The sequence below is a fragment of the Chionomys nivalis genome, chromosome 2, assembly GCF_950005125.1.
Source record: "Chionomys nivalis chromosome 2, mChiNiv1.1, whole genome shotgun sequence".
Taxonomy (NCBI): domain Eukaryota; kingdom Metazoa; phylum Chordata; class Mammalia; order Rodentia; family Cricetidae; genus Chionomys; species Chionomys nivalis.
The window spans coordinates 134961303-134982791 of NC_080087.1; the positions used below are offsets into that span (position 1 = coordinate 134961303).

Genomic DNA, 21489 nt, shown 5'->3' on the forward strand with positions numbered 1-21489 from the left:
TTTATATTAGGCTTAGAACTTTCTTATTTAAACAAAAGTGGGAGGTGCTGTAGGAATTCCTACTACAAGTAGCTTTTAAGTTCCCCGTCCACTTGAGTGTGGCCTCTTATACTATATATGCCAACTGTAAAGCATGTATCCAGTCTCTTTTCTGACTGTGGGATTCCATTGCTGTTCCAGGTTCCAACAGAGGATTGTGATCTGTGAGTCTACCCCTAAAGAAATAACCCTCTATTATACTCAATTCTGAGCTAATGTGGGATTTCTTTTCTTCTTCATACTGCAACCATATAAATGGGCAGAACTGTATTCTGTGCATAGCAAGAGACTCTTTTGGAGACAGTTGGTAAAAACCATACCATTTATTACTAAATCCCAGAGTTATCAAAATTAAAAGCAAAACTTACAGAATAAGACTTAACAAAACTACTAAGGAGCATCAAAGGAAGTGAAAATGGAACTAGGCACAGGACAGTTATAAATGAATGAACACAGGAAGGATGGGGGGGACAGTGAGAATGATCTGAAGATACGAGGGGGAGGTTCTGCTGTTACTTTGATCTCTCACAAGTGCCCCAGTAAATGAATAATGGGACAAGAGTCTAAACTCCACTATGTGCTTAAGAGTCGTCCTGTCCATTGGCGCTGTCACTTTCTTCTTCCTTAGCCTCTTTTTCATCTTCCTTGATCAACTCCTGCTGGTCATCATCCAGCAGGTCACTGTCCTCAGAAGCATCCTCTGCACCTGCCTCAGACTCTACCTTCATGCCACTTCCATCTTTCTTCATAGAGGTACTTCTCCATTCCTCTTCACACAATTCAACCTTCATGTCTCTTGGGGACAAGAAGGACAAGGCAGTTTGTTTGTATTGTTCTTTTTCTCTTTTCCCCAGGTTTTCCAGCAGAGAATCCACCCTTAGCACCTTGGAAGTCATCACCTTTGAGCTTTCCAGACTTAGAAGAAGCTCCCCATTGTCCTCTCTCTGAATTTAATATACTTTTGCCCCTTCATGAGATGTTTACTGACACATGCTGTCATTTAGAAGGCACCACAGCTTGAACAATAGGAGGAAGAACATGTGGTGACTACCTGTACAGCCTGTCATAACAAACTCATTGAAAGCCATAGTCCAAGTCAAGTGAAGAATAGGGTAGAGGGGATGGAGAAGGGTGTACTGACTATCTGGTATGGTACCAACTTGAACATCTCTGCTGCAGGTCATGTCACACTTGCTTTTCCTCGGTTTATGCTTTGCTCTGTGGTCAGTTTAGTATCTAAAGCCCGGGCAACAATCATTCTGCCATCCTCTCTGGCTACTGCAGCTCAAGCATTTCTTTAATTAACATACTAGACAAAGTTAAAACTCCTGTGCACAGAGTAACCCACAATTTTGCCACAATCTGAAAAGATTGCCACCACATCAGACTTCTTGAACATGGCTAGAGTGTTAAGATTTCCAATGAATACATGGAAATTCATGAATCGAGAACCTGTCTTATTGGTAACATTGATAGCCTTCTCCTTTTATGAAAAGGTTTCTCACAAAGTTGAAAATAGACCTGTAGATTTAAAAATAAAATCTCACAAGAGGAAGGAGAGAGAGAAAAGACTGTCTCTCCTCCTGAAATCCTACGCCAAGATGCTCAAGTAGACAGAAAAGTAGACAGCACATACTGTATGTTCTCCGTCTCTTCACAAAATGCCTTTTAAAGAATTGTTTAAATGATTTTTTTCCTAGAATTATATTTTCAAGAATCTTTTGGGATTTTAGACCACAGGAGTTTTGGTCTTTTAGGACTTCAAATGGTGAGATTGTAGCATTCAAGATAGCAGCCCCTAGGCTTAATAGCAGAAATCTAGGCTAAGCTTACAGCGAAGACGTGCGGTGAATAAGTGTGACGCTAGGTGTAGGGACAGGTGAAGGTATTGCTGGAGGGATATTTGATCACACTGTGAACCCTGAGCGTGCATTTGTGGTAATTAAATAAAATTAACCTTGGGTGAGGAGGCTGAATTAGCAAGTTGTTGACAGAAAGTAATCTTAGGGTCTCAGAAGGCTCTGGGAGAGAAACAGGAAGTGGTAGGGTGGTGTCTGGAATGACACAGCTTATTTGGGTTTGGCAAAGTAGAAGCATGGATCTTTCGGAGACACCATCATGGAGGTTAGGTTACAACCTGGCCTCTCTGAGCTATCAGGTTTTTACCCCGGCCTTTGAATGTTGAGTCTTATTCATTAATAAAATGATAGAGATTTAATTGAAGCTAATTTTCGAGACAGCAACAGAGCCAGTGCCTGCAGGGAACAGAATTCCTGCCAGGTTGCGGCCTGAGTTACCAGGCCACTGCTAGGGAAGCAGGTAGGCAACTGTAGAGTTGCAATTGCTGGGTGAAATAGCAGTCGATTACAGCTCGGGCGCTGCCCAGACATTAAAACAGCAGTGTATCATTCGAACATGCTGGAGATTAGGAGGAACTAGACTGGGCTCCTGCCACAGGCTCACAGACATACACAGACACCCCTAGATTTGAGATCACCCCATGTCCTTTTGAATTCTGTGGGTCCTTCATTTGATCCCACGGTGATAGCACTTGGCAGAACTGAAGACACAAAGGATTATGTGTCAGGATTTAAGCTCATTGTTGGGCACTGCACTTAAATTTTCTACTCACATGAAAGGAGAAACTGGCTGTAGGCAAACGAGATAATTCGCCTGAGAAACTGGTCACCTGCTAGGCCAGCAGTTCTCAACCTGTGGGTCATGGCCATCAGAAAACACATATTTGCAATAGTTTTAGGAACTGAGACACTGCTTGGTAGCAAAATTGCGGTTGTGAAGTATCAATGAAAATAAATTTATGGTTGGGGGTTTCTAAGACCAGCAGAAATATGTGTTTTCTGATGGTCATGACCCACAGGTTGAGAACCACCATTCTATGCATACAAGGCCTTTCTTGTTCTAGTACTTCTTTCAGAAAAAAATGATTAATATAATCAAGGATGACATCATTTAATAGTAGGAAATTGAGACTCAAGTCACTGCATGGTGTGCGGCCAGCCGTTGCAATGTTGACCTATGATGAAGTTGCCGGGCTTCTGAGTTGCTCTGAGATAGATGATAACTCTTACTGGTCCAGCTCCAGACTAGCACTGGTCCAGGTGAAGACTGCTTTGAATAGGTGAAGCTTGAACAACAGCTTTCTCCCAGGCTCCTTGGGATGGTAGAAAGTGCTAGTTACTCACTGTTCATTTCCTTTCTGTAGGCTCCTTGGTTTGGCAAAACTGAAATGTCACGGAAGACACCATGGTATTTCACTAGAAGCCCTGTGAATCAAAGGCATGCATGTTGATCTCAGTTTGGAACACAAAGTAAACACATCTTTGGATACTAGAACTCTAAATTAGGTTGGTGAATATAAAAACCATGTGATTCCTGTTACAATCGACCAGCACCCTACTTAAGCATTTATAACCAGGTGAGAGTAGAATGGATTCCAAAATTGTAATCCCCCCCCCACAAGAGATGTTGATTTAGATGGCTGACAAAACCATGGGCCTCAAGCAGCACCCCAAACTGTGAAACTTGGCTTACCAAAACTATATCCACCATTTGACATTATTCATAGGAAAGTTCAGGAAAATTCTAGGAAATTTCACCACAGACTTTCGTATTTAACAATTGTGAGGCGTATTTTTCTTTTCTGGGAATTCAACCCATCAAATATGAGAAACATAACAACTTCGTATTAACGACTACCATAGCCAAACCAGTATTTCCCTCAAGATCCAAAAGGAAAGACTAGCAGTTAATAATACATGACACAACTCCCACCCTTGGCAAAGCAATATTTTAAAACTAAAATTATATTGTAATTAGCCTTTCAAAAATGTGAACAATTCAATATAGGAGTCCATTAATAATCTAACTCTGCTGCAAAGCATGTTCCTCCCACACGTGTAACTTAATTAAACTCGGCTTCTCATTCCGACCGTCAGACAGTCACGGCGAACAGGTGGCTCCCAGCTTGGAGATAATGGGAAGCTGGGTCTAGCTATGACTTCGCACACACAGATGAGATTATCTAAACGTCTTCCCTGTTCTTTATTCTGGCAATTTCTGCTTCAAGCACAGATTTGCCTTCTCTTTTGGAGGATTTAAAGTTCAAATACTACCTAGGACGATTTTAATGAAGAGTAAATGTAAGCTTCTATAATTGCTGGGGCCATTCTTCTTACAAAGATCATTCCAAAAATCGTACTGTCTTATGAAGGTGGGAGGTTGGGAGAGTGCTAAGAAAATTACATGCTAGATAGGACAGTTTCCAGAGCACTGATCGAGGATGACAGTTAAAAGCAAGATCTCTAAGAATCGTCTCTCCATTCTCCAGTGTGCTATAGATTATGCATCGTAAATTCAACACCCTGGAGAAGCAGAGGATGGCTGGAATGAGGATTCTGCTAGATGAAAGGATGAGAGGGATGGAGCTAACTGGAGGGAGATGCCTTGTGTGTGGTTGGGGGATGGGGCAACTTGCACTTGACTCTGCCAAGTCCTTCAGCAGGGCAGCTCGGAAGAAGCAATTCCCATTTTTAGTTAAAATTTAAGGTTACAATTACTATCTTTAAAAATTCCCTGCTGATTAAAAGTCTTAAGCTACACGTGGGTCAACCCAGATACACAGGCCTAGAACTATCTCTGAAGATCACTGTGAATCAAGTTGCAAACCTGCTTTACCTCCTAAGAAGTGAGATGTTTTAAGTTGTCAGTTATATATGCCTTTGGTATAAATCTGTAATCTAAAAGGAGACGCTGAAGAGGGGAAGGCTCCTTGTTACTAAGTGAGAAGAATCCGTGCAAAGGTGTAAGTGCTGACAGGAGAGGGGTCCATTGTAACTGAAAGACAAAAAGCCCCGTTACATCAGAAAAGACACAGGAGAGAAGGCAAGGCTGCGCAGCTCACCTGTGTCACGGCCCCCTCGTCCAGCAAGGAAGACGCACAACACCGGAGCTCTTCTTGCTAAGCAGTTTATTTCAGGACTTTACGCACAGCAATCTTTCCCCTTCTCTTTCTCTCCCTCTCTCTCCTCCTCTCTCGTCCTCTCTCCCAGGGCAAACCTCTCCCAGCCCTTAAGTAGGCATGGGCTACCAATCCTGGATTGCCAGGTGGGCACTGCTCATAGGTCCACGCATATGCAAGCAGCTGACAATCATTGCGTGATAATAGCATAAGTCAGGCCTAGTTGATATTAGGAGTTGATTATCACAGAGAGCACTTGCTTTCGGGATTGCGGAGGGCGGGAGCCAGCACCATCAGGTGCGACTCCACGCAGCTCTCTACACATAGCCATCAGGTGTGACTCCACACGGCTCTCTACACACCTGTCTTCTCATTGAGCAGGTTTGGGACTGTGTGCTGCAGGTGGCATTGGGTGATTTTGAAGACACAAGGTACCAGCGCCCTTGGGTTCTGATGTCATGACATGCCCCCGTGTCCTGAAAAAGCCCCTAAAACTCTGGGACCTTTTCCCTCATTTGAACAGAATGCCCAAGTTACTACCCCCTTGCCTTCAAAGGAAAGAATACCCATCATTAGAGTGTTGAAACAGCAGTAGAACTAAAATACATCCTCTGGGGAATCAGTCCACACTGTCTCCCAGAGCTCCCCACCATGACTAAGCTCCCCCAAACTCCTTTTTGTCTCCCACTCCTGTCTGGTTTTAACACCTCTCCTAGTACTTCCTTGGATCGGCTCTCAGAGAAATCCAAGTCAAATCTTTGTCTCAGGTTCTGCTTCAAAAAGGAATTCAGGCTAAGACCTTACACCACCCCCTCCTGAGTGATATTGAATTTGGAAGCCATTTTTGTTTGACATTTGTATATAGTGCTGTGTTCTTTCCTTTACAGAATCATCACTTTAGAAGAACAGCCACTCCAAGCTCAATGTATGAGGACACAATAAGGTAATGCACTCAAATGTGTTTCCTACCTTGGAAAGCACCACATGCACGGTACTTTTATTGTTCTTATTGTGATTAGCAACCAGCCATTTCCAGTGTTTCCAGCAGCAGAGGCAGGACTGGTGGTGGGAGACAAACAAGCAAAATGCTTTTCAGCTCTGCCCACTAAGACTCAGAACAACAGAACTGCCGGGCTGTAAGTGGTAGCATTTCTTAGACACCTTTGTGTTTATAACACTGCAACAAGGTCGATCAGTTCGCTGAGGTGGTGCTGTGGAGGCCAGGACTTCACAACATCCTTAAAATGTGCTTGGAAACTGAGTTACAGCACCGAGACTGGTGGAAGGTGAGAGTGGTCTACAGAAGCCATGAAACCACAGCTTCTACTAATAGTAGAAGTAGTTTTGTTTCTCTAAACCACAGTGACTAATTCAAACAGTGAAGTATTTGATGTGCATGGTTCTTTCTAGTAGAAACTAATGGTTTTAGTACCTGATCTAATGTCCATGCAAAGAGAAAAAAATCATCATAGCACAATCGATGAAATAAGTAATATTTACAGATGGAATGATGACTAACTAGCGAAGAGGGACACATTCGTCCAAGCACATTCAATAGTTAAGTAAATAATTTTACTTCTTCTTGATTCTGTGTGTGTTTGAGAGAGAGAAAGAGAGAGAGAGAGTTTTTAGAAAGTTCTACATATGTATAACCTGAGAGAGAGAGAGAGAGAGAGAGGAGAGAGAGAGAGAGAGAGAGAGAGAGAGAGAGAGAGAGAGAGAGAAAGAAAGAGAGAGAGTTTTAAAAAAGTTCTACATATGTATAACCTGTGACCCCTGGACCATGTGCAGCCAAGGGCAGCTGTGAATATGACCCAACACAAATTGTTTACTGCACAAAATTATTTTTCAATTTAAAAGAATACATTATGCTGTTCTCAATTTGAACTGTGTCATATGAAAAGATTGGATGTACCTGATAGACAACAAATATGTGTTATGCTTTGATTGACTGATTTGCTCATTGTGGGTGAGTTTTTGTGACTGCTTTGTTTTGTTTTTTTCTTTGCAAAACCACTTCTGAGAATTTTCTCTCCTAGAATTTCAGACTGATTACTTTTTCTCCATATTTTGCAATATACTTTTATTTTTCATGTATGTGAGCATTCTTTTCAGGAGGAGAGCTCCCAGTACATTTCATCAATACATAAGTCTTTTTCCCTTTCTCCACTACTTTCCCCTTGTCCCTAAGGTATTTCCTTCAGAAGGAAATGCTTTTGAGGTATTTAAACATGAATACATCTTTAAGAGACAGTCCTGTACCCAGGTTCACAACCACAGCACTACTGAGATCCTGAGACGAGTACTTCTGTGTTTGGGGTGTGTATGTGTGTGTGACTTTCCTGTGCCACATGGTTTAGCCATATGGTTGGCCTTTACTCACTAGCTGCCAGTTGAGAACCCCAATAATAACTTTTAAAAGGTGTGTTTGTGTTTGTGTGTGTGTGCAACACACCCTCCTTTAGAACCACTGAACTATGGATGAAACACAAGGTGTCAAAGTTACGTGTGAACTTGATATGACTGTTATCTTTTCCAGGTTCTATGGTTTCTAATAGTAGGAACTCTTATTTGCAAAACATCATGTGAAAATGATAATAAGAATATAATATCAGTTAAATACCAACTACATCCCAGGCCTTATTCTATATAACGGTAAGTAATTCATTGACTCCTTAGGACTAACCTCTGAGATCGGTGCTGTAGTTATCCTGATTTTATAGCAGAAATAACTGAGACAGAGGGTTGGGTCATTCCCCCAAGGCCACGCATCTGGTGAGTAATGGCACTAGAATATCAATCCAGGTCTTTTAGTCTCACTTTTTGCCTCCACTACTTCTTTAAAATTGAGTACACAAAAGCACTTTATAAATACTAACACAGGACAGTCAACAACTTTCCAGTTCATGGACAGGCGTGCTCACTGGCCAAGTCCTGTAGGAATTGCACCAAACACCCTCTTCATTGTAGTATTTTCCATCTGTATTGTGAACATCTCATCTTTTCAGGTTTATTTAGCCCACATTCTTTTAGGCCTGCAGCTCCCATGAGATGTGTCCTCCTAGAAAGGCCTTCATTCTTTTCATTGTCCTTCTCGCAGCAAGTGACACGGATGTGACTTGTTCCTTCACTGGCATGCTCATCGGGGAGAGCACAGTGATAATCCCTCCAGGGGCCAACACAAAGTGCAGCCAGTGTACACAAAGAATGTCTAAGTCACTGAGCAAGTTGAGTTGATTACCAGATTGAAGAGTAACAATTTCATCTGATGTTTTATACTTCTATCTTATAGGTAAAATATTGGGGTGTGGAAACAGTTGCTCAACAGAGATCATTGGATCCTTTTGATTTCCCCAAAGAAGCCCAGATACAACAAACTTACAGCTTCCTTCTGGGTTCTTTACCACAGACCCAAGGTTCATAACTACAGAGCTAAATCAAACAAAGCCATCTACATAAAAAGGTGACAGAATTCTTGCTGGATAAGCAACAGTGAAGAAGTCCTATGTGTTTTAATATTCCTTATGAGGTGAGTGGTCCCTTCAAAGTGGAGACCATTTCTTGCCTTTTCATCTTCTTTTTAACCACTCCCAGCAGCAGCAAGCTTCTGCCCTGCTGACTATTTGTCCTAGATGTTGAAAAATATCTCATGGGTCAGATTCTCCCAGCTGTCCAAGCACGAGATCAGGAAAGAAGGGGCCAACTGACACAGGCCTGATTACTATGCTTACAGAAGCTTTTTGTAGCTGTCATTACCTGGACTTTGCTCCTGTATTCTATCGTGTCAGTTTCTTAGACAGACTGAGCAGGGCTGCCAAAGGCATTCTTCTTTGTCAAATGTTTCGCTTATTATTGAGTTTATACCCAGGGAAACATTTATCTTTTTGGAAGCAATGCTGCCATGCTTGCTCCCATGCCAAGTTTAGTCCCTGGGATGTTTAAGGAGCTCTTGTTACAGCAGACAGGGTGGATGTTGAGGGAATGTGAGCAATTAGCTTGAAGATGTGTGATCAGTGTGTCAGCATAGTAAATTGCCACAAGGATGGGAGCCAGTGGCCGTCACGCTAGCTTGACATTCATCCCCATGTTTTTCTTACCCACACCTCTGGCTGACCTTTATTCCAGATTCTGTGTTCAAAAGAGGTAATTCCACAGGATTCTTTACTAATGAGAAGCAATATTAGTGCCTGATTTATCATTGATATAAAGGGAATTTTCTCACAATCTCGATGCATTAAAATCTATGTTACTATCATCATGGCGTGTATTATAATCAGAGATGCTGTGGTTAAAATGGCATTGCCTCATGGACTTTCTTCTCCTTTCTATCTACTTTTATAGTAACTGGGATCAGGGAATCCCCAGAGAAGCAGCAGTATCTATCTATTGCAATATCAATTACTAAGTACTATGTGGGACCAGAGTTTATGATACAAGAGGGAGACAGGCTGTAATTTCTGTATCTGATTCAAGAGGAAGAAAAGGCCCATCTTTGATGAATGTTCCATGTTTAAGCATGCTGCAACAACAACAATAAAACCCTTTCTCTCACTTGTGAGACGAGCAAGCATGACACAGATACATTCAAGGAAGACAGATAACCAGCCCTTCAGTATCCTGAAGAACTCCACTTAACTCCCTCCACTCCCAGGACCACAGACTAGTGGACAAGGGAAGCTCAGAAACTTGACAACTTCTTTATGTTGCAAGGAGCACTCCCCCTCCCTATCTCTGGCTTTTCTCACATGAATTCAGAATGCAGACTCTGTTTAAGATTTCTTCAAAACAGAAACATGAACTTGCCTGTAGATGGCACATTTCCCAAGGAAGAACAAGAACAAACAGGATTACAATTTCAGGTGGAATGTAGACCTTTTGGGCTATATTTAATTGCAGAAAAAGGAACTTTCCTATCTAGGACTCTACCAGTTATCATCCAAGGTATCTTCTTTGAAGAAGACAAGTTAAGATCAGGTTATTTATTTGAAGAGGGAATGGATGATTAACCATATACAAAATGCAGTTTTCAGAAGTCAAGGAGCTGCAGAAATTTTCTTCACCCTCTTGTGCTTCCGGTTTGTGCTGTCTTCCCAAGCGGCTTTAGTCTGCCTTCAACGTAAACCTGAAAACCCGAAGAGCTGCTCCTCACCAGGCCCTGTGAAGTGTTTGATTCAGCTTCCAAACTGCTTGAGAGTTAATCCCTGTGCACCGTGCCTTTGACTTCCTATTCCACAGAGCAAGAGTCTGGCATCTTCCATTTTATGCACTTCTGGGTTTGAAAATTGGAAGCACATTGTTCACTTAAGATCCAGTTAATATGACATTCCTGCATGAAAGAAGTGTTGGGCAAGAGGAACCCGCTGCACACTAATCAGTGTAAGTTTCACCGACTCATGATCCACTGCTTCTCAAAGGCTTGAAAATGTGATGCTTCTCCGTCACCTCCAGCTCATGTAACTTAACTGAGTTCCCAAATGAGGGAAAGTCAAGTTGAGTCAAGATCACATGGCAACCTTCCCAGGGTAGCCCAATTTCTGAAAAATATGTGCACACCATGGGTGTGCCCTTTCTCTCACATTCGTCCCAAGTTATTGCTGTAGCTGAATGTCCCGATTGCCATGTGACTCAAAAGATAAATAGCAACCAGAAACTCAGAAGGCATGCAACGCAATCACTCACATTCTCTTAAGTACAGTTTGTACCTGTGAGCTTCTGATTCCTCATCTCTTAAATGGAAACAACAGGGTCTGTTCAATAAAATCTGCCAGGAAGGAATAGAACAAGCCCTGTTTTAAAGACATGCCAGCCTCAGCAATTAGTCCATCAACTTAAATTCTTCTTGCAGTTTCAATTAGATTGAGCACTCACGCTGTTGTATAGCATTTCTGCAAGGCAAAACAGCTGTCTTATCCCACCCCAGAGAGAGCTCTGTTTCAGCTACTCCTGTATTCCTAGTTCATAAAGCACTCTAAGATCCAGTGGGTGGAAGACACTCATTAGCACCACAAGATGATATGTGTTGGTAATAAATAAGCGTTGGGAAAAGGCAGCAGTGATCACACTCTTGCTAACAAGTCACTCAACACCCTAGTTGGATCCCTTTCCACGTGGCTGAGAAACGAAGACCACTGAGTGACAACTTTACAGGAGATATTTGTTGTTGCTTTGAGAAATAGAATGAAGTGGAGGAGTTCACAATCCGTCAGCATCGCCTCCCACTTCAAAATGAACATTCTAGGAGATGCTCTACATAGTCTGTTCTTGAATGAGCTTATTAGATTTAATGCTTTTGTAACATCATTTAAGGATGTTGTCCAAACAACAAAAAGAGAAAGGCTTTGTTAAAATTCTATAAAGTTCCAGTCTATATTGGGTTATCATTTCCTTTTTCTCCAACCCTACATCTTATTCCTACTCCACCCAATTTTATCTCCTTCTGCTTATGAGAGTCTTTAAATATGGCCTCCAGCAAATCTCCACATCACTTGTTTTCCTGTTTCCTGTTCATCCGCAACCCTGCCCTTCCATTTTCTTTTCTATCCTGCTCTGGACTGAGGACGCTGACCTCGTGTCTAGTCACTAGACTCTCTAGGCAGGCAGCATGAGCAAAACACTGCATTCCTTCCCAGCCTACCTTGTAGCAATGCTTCTCTGCAGCTTTACCCCTAAGTGATTGAACTCCTGCTGTCTGTTCCTAGGCCAGAAAGGCCAGAGCCCCAGTACTCCTGGACCTGGTGGCAATCTCTCTCTCTCTCTTTCTCTCTCTCTCTCTCTCTCTCTCTCTCTCTCTCTCTCTCTCTCTCTCTCTGTGTCTCTCTCCTACCTGCAGGGATATAGCAAATCTCTGCTGTTGCCGGTCTTTGGCCACACTTGTTCTCTCTTCCTGTTGATGCTTTTACAGGTTCTCTATGCTTCAAACCATTCCAGTTGGTGTCTGCATCTCTGTGAGACACTGGTGTTCCTGCCTCCCACTTCCCACAGGCACATAAAAAAGTAGCAAAAATGAAAATGCATAATTATGTTGAGTGCCTGTGGGGCTTTTCACCTGATCTGAATGGATTTGTTATTTATGAGGTATCTCTTTGTTCTTATCTCCTAGAATAAAAAATTTAGACAAGAGGCATAAATAGTGAGAGCAAAAGTTTATTCAGTAAAGTAAATACTCCAAATAAACTGGAATGACTGCTCCAAGGAGGGGAACAGCTAAGTGCTTTCTGTGTTGTTGATTATATATAAAGCAGATATAAATGTATTATATATTCGTTATATAATGTACATTTGTGTACACTATACAGGTCCCAGTGGTTCTTCCCTTCCCCTTCATGTGAACTCCGGGTACGGAATTCACGCTGTCAATCTTGCACAGCGAGCTGATTTACTCACTGAGTCCAGGATTTTATTTTTCATTATTTTCTTTTCCTTTCAGACAAGGTCTCATCTCACTGTATAGCCTTGACTAGGTAGATAGAGCTGGCTTCCACCTTACAAAGATTCACCTGCCTCTGCCTACCAAGTGCTGCAATTAAATGCAAGTGTCATTATGCCTTGCTTTACTGTTGATATTAAAGAAGTTTTATGAATTTTTATGAGATAGGTGGGATTTTCATGGACTAAGGTGACACTTTTGTTAACCCTTCCCCCCTCTTAATCATGTTGTACCCCTCTTGAGAGGTTGCAGACCCTTCCTAAGTACACACGTGTGAGAGAATGCTCTGTGCCTTTGTTTCTGATATATAGGGAACAACATAACTGCAACCTCAAGGATGTTTAACCATAAAAGAGCATTCTGACTGCCAGGAGACATGGATCCCAAGATGCAGATAGAGCCTTCCACACCTTGTCTCTAACTCCCTGCCTGCTAGGTGTCAGATTTGCTGCCTGAGATCGCTCTGTACCTGAGTCTCTGAGTCCGTATTTCTGTTCCTAATAGTTATACAATGAAACTGCTACCACATGGAAGAACATCACAAAATAAGCCTACTTTTTGGGGGCGCTACATTGACAACAAAGTAAAAACTGAATAACTTATTTTAACATGGCAAGGAAATTGTAATTAGTTCAACTACTTTAATGACAGTGAAATACTACACAAAATAAAGTTTCGGTTCATTTATATTTCCGTAATAAAAATCTTTTATATTTATTTACTCTAATCTGGTTATATTAGTAGCTCTCTGGAGGACTAAGCCTAATTGCAGAAGGCTCAAAAGAATTCTATTCATTTAAAAGGCAATCAGTATTTAGTGAGAGGACTCAGCTTTAGGAAGGATAAATTTACTCTCATTATGTTATAAAAGATATAAGACACTTTTAAATCGGTAGCCAAATATTTGTAGCTTCTGTATTTTTCTTTCTCATTACAATATTTGTCATGAAGATGAATTAGTGTTGTGCCATTTTCTGCTCTCATTACAGTCTTGGTCCTGAGATGAAATATTGGAAGTTTAATGTCTTTATGAATTATAGCTGGGAGCTGTATGATGCTGACCTTTTCAATATTCTGGTTTCTGACTGGCTGGCATTTCCACTCCTCCTCCTCCTCAAACAATTGCTAGGAATATAGAAGAAAGGTTGGGGCTGGTAGCCAATGAGAGAACAGAATATTAAAAAGGTCAGCAGCAAAGTCTTTTCTATAAATTCAAAAAATATATTAAGGCCTTAAAATTCAAATACTATAACTTATGAACAAAATATGCAATTCATAGTTGTAAGAAATCACTTCGTTTTAAGACTTCCTCCCTACTGTGATAGAATGCAACACAATTGTTCAGCACTAAAGCGAATCTCTTCAATACTATATGGATAATGAAGAATTCTTCTAAAATCATAAAGTTGTTAAGATGGACATAAAGATCATCTTTTCCTTTATAAAAATTGAATTATTTTGTGTACAATAGCAGTAACACCAACAGATTAATCGTAGACATGTCTGCTTCTTTCTAGTAATTGCAATATTATTTATTGTTTTAGAATTAAATCCTAGATATTGCTAAGTAAAAATGAAAATCACCAAAGAGGTTAGATTCATATTCACCACTTTATCTGGCTTATTTTAATTATTCAGTAAATATTCAGTAAGGTGCTAATTATAATAACTGTCTGTTATTTTTTGAAGGTATATGTGAACACTGCAAACAACAACATGTAAAAGATTGTAAGACTTAGGCTTTGTAGTTCACAAGTCTGTCTAGCTCAACTCAAGAAATATGCATAAATGACTTAGGAAAAAGAAGGAGAAGGGAGATTATTGTTTGCAGTTTCTGGGTTGCATCAGGACCCACTTGCTGCTGTTTACCTGGCTAGGATTCTACCTTTTCTGAATTATCCATTTCTAATTATACTCCTCACCTCTACCGTCCCTCATATGGTCGTCACATGATCTTCATTGACCAGTCAAGTTTCTTCCTCCCTAGATACTACTGTGGTTGGGGATGTTTTGTGGACTGGGTCACGGCCAATGCCAACCAAAAGCAGGAGAAGCCACTGGAGAGGCTGCAGGCAGAGGAGCCAGCAAATGTATGGACCTGGCGACACTATCTGAAAGGCTGGGTCGGGTCTTATTTTAAACCCGTGCTGCCTCTCGAATGTTTAATTAATTAATTAATTCTCTTTTCGCTCATGCTAATTTGAGTAGAGTATCTGTCATTTATAACTAAGTAGAATTGTAAAGAGTTCTGAGATTCATATGGACTCCAAGCACCCAGTGATGACTATGTAATAATATGACTATTTTGAATGAATGCAGATACTTTCATTAATAAATTATAAATAGATGTAAATTCAGAATAAATTTTTGCCATTACTTAACTAGTGTATATTAAAGCTATTAGTATGTTAACTCCTTAAAGATGTTCTACAACTACCAAAGATCTATATTTGAGATCACTACATAAAATACTTTATTTGGGATCAAGGAGTTGCTTCAGTGGGTAAGAGCACTTGCTCTGCTAGCATGGAGACCCAAGTTCAAATCTCCAGCATGCACATAAAAGTTAGGCATGGTTGCTTACACCTATAACTCAGCATTGAGGAACAGATCCTGAGAGCTTGCTGGCCAGTCAGTCTAACTAAAACAGGGAGTTTCCTGTTTGCTGACACAGCCTGTCTCAAGGCAATAGAGGGAAAAGATAAAGAAAGACATTCAATGCCCTGGTCTTACCTTCACATGTGGGCATATCAGCTCACAAAACTAAACATTCACATTCATGCAACACACACACACACACACACCTTTGCAATTGATATTGGATCTCTTCCTCTATAGATGAACTAGCCATAGCTAGTTATAATAGGAGTAAGCTCCTCTGATAAAAAGCATACAAATGCAAATTTTACCCTGTCTATGCATCATCAATAAATAACTACCATTATATATCCTACCAGAGTACTTTCCCATGTTCTAATATGATTCCAACCCCATTGCTGCCTCCAAGAAACCAAAATCTAGGGTTGGGGGAACATGCACACACAATAAAGAATTTCTGAGATGTGAGACTGCTTTCTGCTTTGATTTGTGCTCCTTCCTCTGTCTAGCTTGCCCTCTGCTTTTCTACAGTGTCCTATAGACACGTTTTCATTTTCTTTCTCTCCTCCTGTTACAAGGGTCATCCCTAGCTCTGTACATTTCTGAATACTATTTTTCATGATAACTGTCTGTCCTGCTTGTGCCTAGACTTATCAGTTGTACTTTTCGGTCCCTCTCTTTACCTTATATTTGACAACTGAAGTGTTAATCTAATTAATATTTATCAATAAAAAAGTAGGAAGTCAGATATGGGGGTAAGAACCTGAAAGATCAGAGAAGCAGGGGAGTGGCCACCAGTGACTTCCTACCTTTTCTGTTCCTCAGTCCAAAAGGGGCCGAGATCCTCCCTCAGCCCCCTTACGGCTTTCTGTATGCTCTCCGTCCTCAGTACTCCAAACCTCTATGGTCAGCTAGTGCCTGGCTTTGCCCTCTGACTCCAAGTAAGTTGTATTAGTCAGAACACAATGAAAATATCACACAACAGACGAAGGCAGATGGAGGAGAGTCACCTGTTAGGTCATCTGTCATGGTAGTACAGCTTCATCTTCTACCATCGACCACAGAGACTTTCTCTGGACTCTAGAGGCAACCCTTGCATTTGGCTTCTTCGTCCCAGGGGTTGTAAAGTTCTTGTAGTTGTGTCGTAGTAGGTGGCTGCCCACTGCTGCTGGTTTCCTAGGGCATCTTCCATTGGATTATTTTTCACTGCCACCTCCTGAATGTGCCACCCCTTTCTTGCCAGCATCTTAGCTGAGCTGTTGCCCTTTGAATCCGGCCTCATGTCCTTTCTCCAACGACCTGTTGAAGAGATCACTACTTCTTTTGTTCCCCTCTTAGTTGTGTCTCTCTTTGAGTCTTTGCTCTTTGCCCTGTGTTGCCTACACAGGTTGTCCTCTTCATAGCTGCTATGGTCTGAAAGTTGCTTGGGAGCAGGCACCTCTGCTCCGTCCCGGGGCTCACCTAGAGGGTGGATGGGACAACTGCCAGTGCACCTGTCAGGACTGTGTGCATGAATACCAGAGCAGCTGGAATGTCACTCTGCTAACAGTTGTAATTAACCTCATCATGGCCCTACTCTGGTCAAAAGTTAATTATTCAAATTCATCAGATTTAGATAGAAATTCATTCTGTATCTTAGTCTGTTAGAAATTTACTATAGTCAAAAGATAAGCGTTTTTGTAATAGTTAAAGCTATTTCTAACTACAAAACTGCAAACTATAATAGTTGATGATAAAACTCAAAGAGTTGCTATTGTAAATGTAAACACAATATTTTGAGAAAATAAAACATCTTTTCATTTACTATGTAGATTTACAAATTATTGCATTTTTATACTTCTATCTTCAACAACCAAGGTTCATTTGTACATCATACATCTATGTTTGTGTGTGATATATATTTTATCAAACTATTATATGTGTTACAAACATTATATATATAATATATTACATACATTATATATATAATAGTTTGAAAATATTTCCAAGCATCATCAACCGCTGACTCCTACACACTCCTGCATACATTTATTTTCAAAACTGGGCTTATTCTGCTTCTCCAGTAGCATTTCTAGGAATGCCAGCAACTCTTGCCTGATAGTATCTAATGCACAGTGAGGCAGCTGTGTTGTCCGCCAGACCTGAGTAGCACAGGCACCTTTGCACCGATTGTTGCTCTGGTCTAAGTCAATTCTCATCTAGCCTGCAGCACAGTTACTAATATCTTTCAGCTTCGACTCCAGCTATGGAGATCAACACATTTAACTATGCACGGATCTGAGAGTCTAGCAGTAAAAGGAGTCTCTTCTGGAAGTGCCTTTTCTGGGAGAAGGACCAAGGACCAGTTCTGTTGAGAAGAGCAGGAGGTCAGGGTTCAGCTGGAACTTGAGAGTATTCTCTTTTTACTTTATCTCGATCTTTTTAATCCCAGTTCAAAATATTTAACCCTGGGCCAGAAATAAATTCTGTTTTTGTTTGTTTGTTTTTAAGAAAGAGAAAAATGTACATACATAAGATGGTCTCAATAAAGACCTTGTAAAATAACTCACACAGCTCCATACCTCATGCTGGAGACCACCTTGGACCTTCTTCCCTCACCGAAACACAAGCTTTATGGCCTAGACACCCAGGGCCTCTGGGAGGGATGAATTGTCAGTCTTGCTTTGTTTTTTGTTTTTTTTTTTTTTTTTTTTTTTTTCTCTCTGATAAACGCCATCATCAAAAGTTACCTAGGGAAGGAAGGGGTTTGTTTTCTTATAGCTTACTGTATTGCTGAAAAGAAGCCAAGGCAGAATTTTGGGACAGGAACCTGAAGTAAGGAACCAAAGCAGAAAATGGAAGAATGCTGTTTACCCGTTTGTCCCCTGAAGCTTGCTCAGTTATCTTCTTATACAGCCAAGGCCAGCCTGCCCAGGGGTGGTAGTGTCCATGGTGGTCAAGGTCCTCTGGCACTAATAATAAAGCTAGACATTGTCCCTACAGACTTGCCCACAAGCCAGTCTTATGAAAGTATTTTTTCAATTGAGATTCTCTCTTCCGAAATGAACCTAGCTTGTGTCAAGTTGACAAGGAACTAATTAACCAGCAGTTAGAAAACAACACAACCCAGAATAGCACACATTACCATCTGAGAATCAGTTCAGAGGCTGGAGTAGAAAAGAAAGTGGGCCTCAGTGTTGAGGTTTGTACCCCTTGATGGGATGTATTTAACTCACATGAGGACTAAGTTTTTCACTTAGTTACTCAGACATATTTTTTTTAATTAAAATATACTTACGCCATTGAGGTTTTATCTGAGTTACAACAAAGCAGTTTCTGTGAGAATCTAAGAAGAAATCAGTCACCTAGATAAACTTTGAAAGTAGATTCACATAACAACTGAGCAGTTCAGGCACACTGATGATTTTTCAGTTCCAGTAGTCTTTCTCAAAATAAGCTGAATTCAGTTAAACCTCTTGCACTTGGACACTGAGTTCTTGTTACTTTATAACAACTTAATCTCTTTGGGACAATTGTTTATGGCATTAGACTAAGTGAAGGGTCTTGTAAAAATGGTTTCTGTGTAGGAAGAATGGTTTGTCTTCTCAGTGTTGGCAAGCAGCAAGACACTGAGTTAGCTATGAATCAGACAAGGAAAATGGTAACTGTGTCTTGGTAGTGATGTATCCAAATGAGCATGCTGCTTTGTGGTTAAACATTATTGAAGCCATACTTGGCTGTTTCTGCTCCATCAAAGGCCAAGGTCTCAGGGCACTTTCCCAAGCATGAGCATCAGTGAAGAATCTAAATCTTCACAAGACCCTGACTTTGTTATAATATTGTATACATTGTGATTTTGATCTTTCCTTCCCGTAGACTTTTCTAGCAGATTATACAAATATAAATCCTAAAGGGAGATCCTGTCCAGTTCCCAAGATTATGGAGGGGAAAAGTATTACCTTACTCCATGAACATGCCATCCACCCCATAAATATCTACAAAAGCATCTTTAGAAATCTATAATGCAGAACCCAATGGGATGCTCCCTCTTCTGGGCAGCCACCACAATCTCTCTTAGGAACATAGACTTTGTTTTGCTAAATAAACTTCTGTCCAAACTGTTTGTGTCTCTCACCAGAATTCATTCCTTTGATTAAACCAGAATGAAGAGATTTCAAGAGCAAGGATATGGTCTGTCCAGTCCCAGCGTAAGAACAAAAGGAAGGGATGTGGAGGTACAGGGGTGAAGAGTGGAGGCAGCTGTTTCTCTACAGAGGTGTAAAGAAAGAAGAAATCTTCACTGGAGGACCACCATCACGTGATGTATTTTAAGGTGTGTTTTCAAAGCAAGTACATGGCCATATTGTTCTCAAAAGATTTGTAACTGAAATATGAAGTACTTTAAAAACATTGTAGATAGGGACAAAATACAGATCAGCCTTATTGAGCAATTAACACAAAACCAGGTTTCGATTCTGAAGCAAACTGGATTTTACACACAGCAGGTTCACCCCTGACAGGAAGCCCGCAGCATTTGACGGCATCTTCTGCAATGCTGGTGTGTTGTGTGTGGTTTCTATGGCTTCCCATTGTCCCTCATTGTGGGCACAGAAAGTGGATTTCATCTCACAGGAAGCCCTGGCTATTATTACCCAATCCTCTCAGGGCTTGTGCTGAGAATGGAAGAGACTCCATTGGCTGTCCTTGCCTTTCCCACAGTACTAGAATCTGTGTCCCTTGCTTCCTGGCAGTGATTAGCTGCTGGGATTCCTATGTTTCTTTTGTGGTGTAGGAAACACAGGCGGTGCCTAGGAGACTGAGACCAACTTTAGCAGCAGCAGAGCTGGCCCCTACTCCACCCACTCCCCATAACCCCATCTTGGGCACTCTGCCAAGCAGCTCCTGGCAGCCAAGTGATTCTCAGAAACACTAGAATCTCCCATTCTCACCCTAGCTGCAGCAGGACGACTCCACTGGGGTCCATTCTGCTCCAGTGGATGCTGATCGTTGAGTCTTCTGTGACAGCCCAGGTATAAAATGGCCAGGGAAGACACATCAGTGTCCTGTGCAAGCTGGTGCCCTCCGCAAAGGAAGATTCACAAATTACTTTGGCTTCTAATTGTTTTTGTTTGCTCTTAGCCATGACCTCATTTCAGTTCACAGAAGGCAGAAAGTATCTGTTAAAAAGGGTAAGCTAGACTTTATATAACAGAACATCCCAAGGATATGGTCTGCATATAGCATAAGTACAGAATTTTCACATAAAAAAAAACGTTGAGGTTAATGTGGTACTTTGTACCCTATATATGCGGCAAGGCCGCTTTTCAAGACTGTTGATTTCAGGATCATTTTCTCTTCTCCCATTTAAAAATCACCAAGCCTGTCCAACAAAGAACATTGCCTTATGTAGTTTATCACATTAGAAATTGAAACTGAGATGTTTTTACATGTTTAATTCATTTAAAATAATTTATACCCTACTATGGGAACAAAGATAGATGTATAAAAATAATAGTATTTTACAGGGTAAATTATTGAGAGGAGTAACACTATTTTATATTTTTACCAACTTCCATCTGGTTTAGTAGCAAACAATTTGAATATTATATGTGCTACTAAATATACTCTGTTGCATAGTATTGTTTGGTTCAAATGTACTAAAGAATTCATAAAGAATATATATGTGATTAGAAAAAGGAGACTCCTGTGGATTTTTCTGGACAAGCCTCCTGTTTCCTCAGCCTATATTTAAAGAATTGTTGCTATACGTCTCATAACATAGCTCATAACAGCTGCTGACACACCAGCCATTGTACTCAACCAAGGTATCATGACAGAGGGAAAGTCAGAAGAAGGATTGGTACTCACCTTTCTTTTAAGAACTCCTGAATGGCACACACAACATTCCAGCCAAATCTCTCTGGGTGAACATCTGCATGGCAGCATTAAGGTGCAAGGTAAAGTTATAGCAATGTGCTCAGTTCAAACTTTCTCTGAAAGGACGGGGGAAAAGCTAGTGAGAAGCAATTAACAGTCTTGGCCCCTAGAAGCACAAGTTCAAAGCATTCCAGTGGCCCGTGCACTTCATCAGTTGTTTCCATGGCTGCAGATGGCCGAAATGCCACAGGACCCAGGAGGCCCCCACAAAGGATTTACTGTTTACTGCACTCCCTGATTGCTGTGTGCTCAAGAGGTTTCTAAAGTTATCTTCTGAGGAGTAAGATGTGGGAAACAAGAGCATAATTTGGGTGCCCCAAAGACTGACCAGAACTGTAGTGTAAAATAGAAATGAAAGTTCCCAGCAATGAAAGACTATCCTGCAAAGTATGACTGCATTGAAGGACATTCCTCCCTTTTGAAAGACGTTGAGTAGTTCTCAGGAAATAGCTGTGGAGGGGGCAGAACCTGCTGGGAGAACACGAAAATTCTTTTCTCAGTCAAGAGTAGATGTGAAGGAATTCTTGGAGTA

The 21489-nt window shown here is 41.0% G+C and overlaps 1 pseudogene; it reads right to left on the bottom strand.

Annotated features, from left to right (window-relative positions):
* Positions 1-620: 620 nt before the first annotated feature.
* Positions 621-17239, bottom strand: LOC130869324 (heterogeneous nuclear ribonucleoproteins C1/C2-like; annotated as a pseudogene).
* Positions 17240-21489: the final 4250 nt, after the last annotated feature.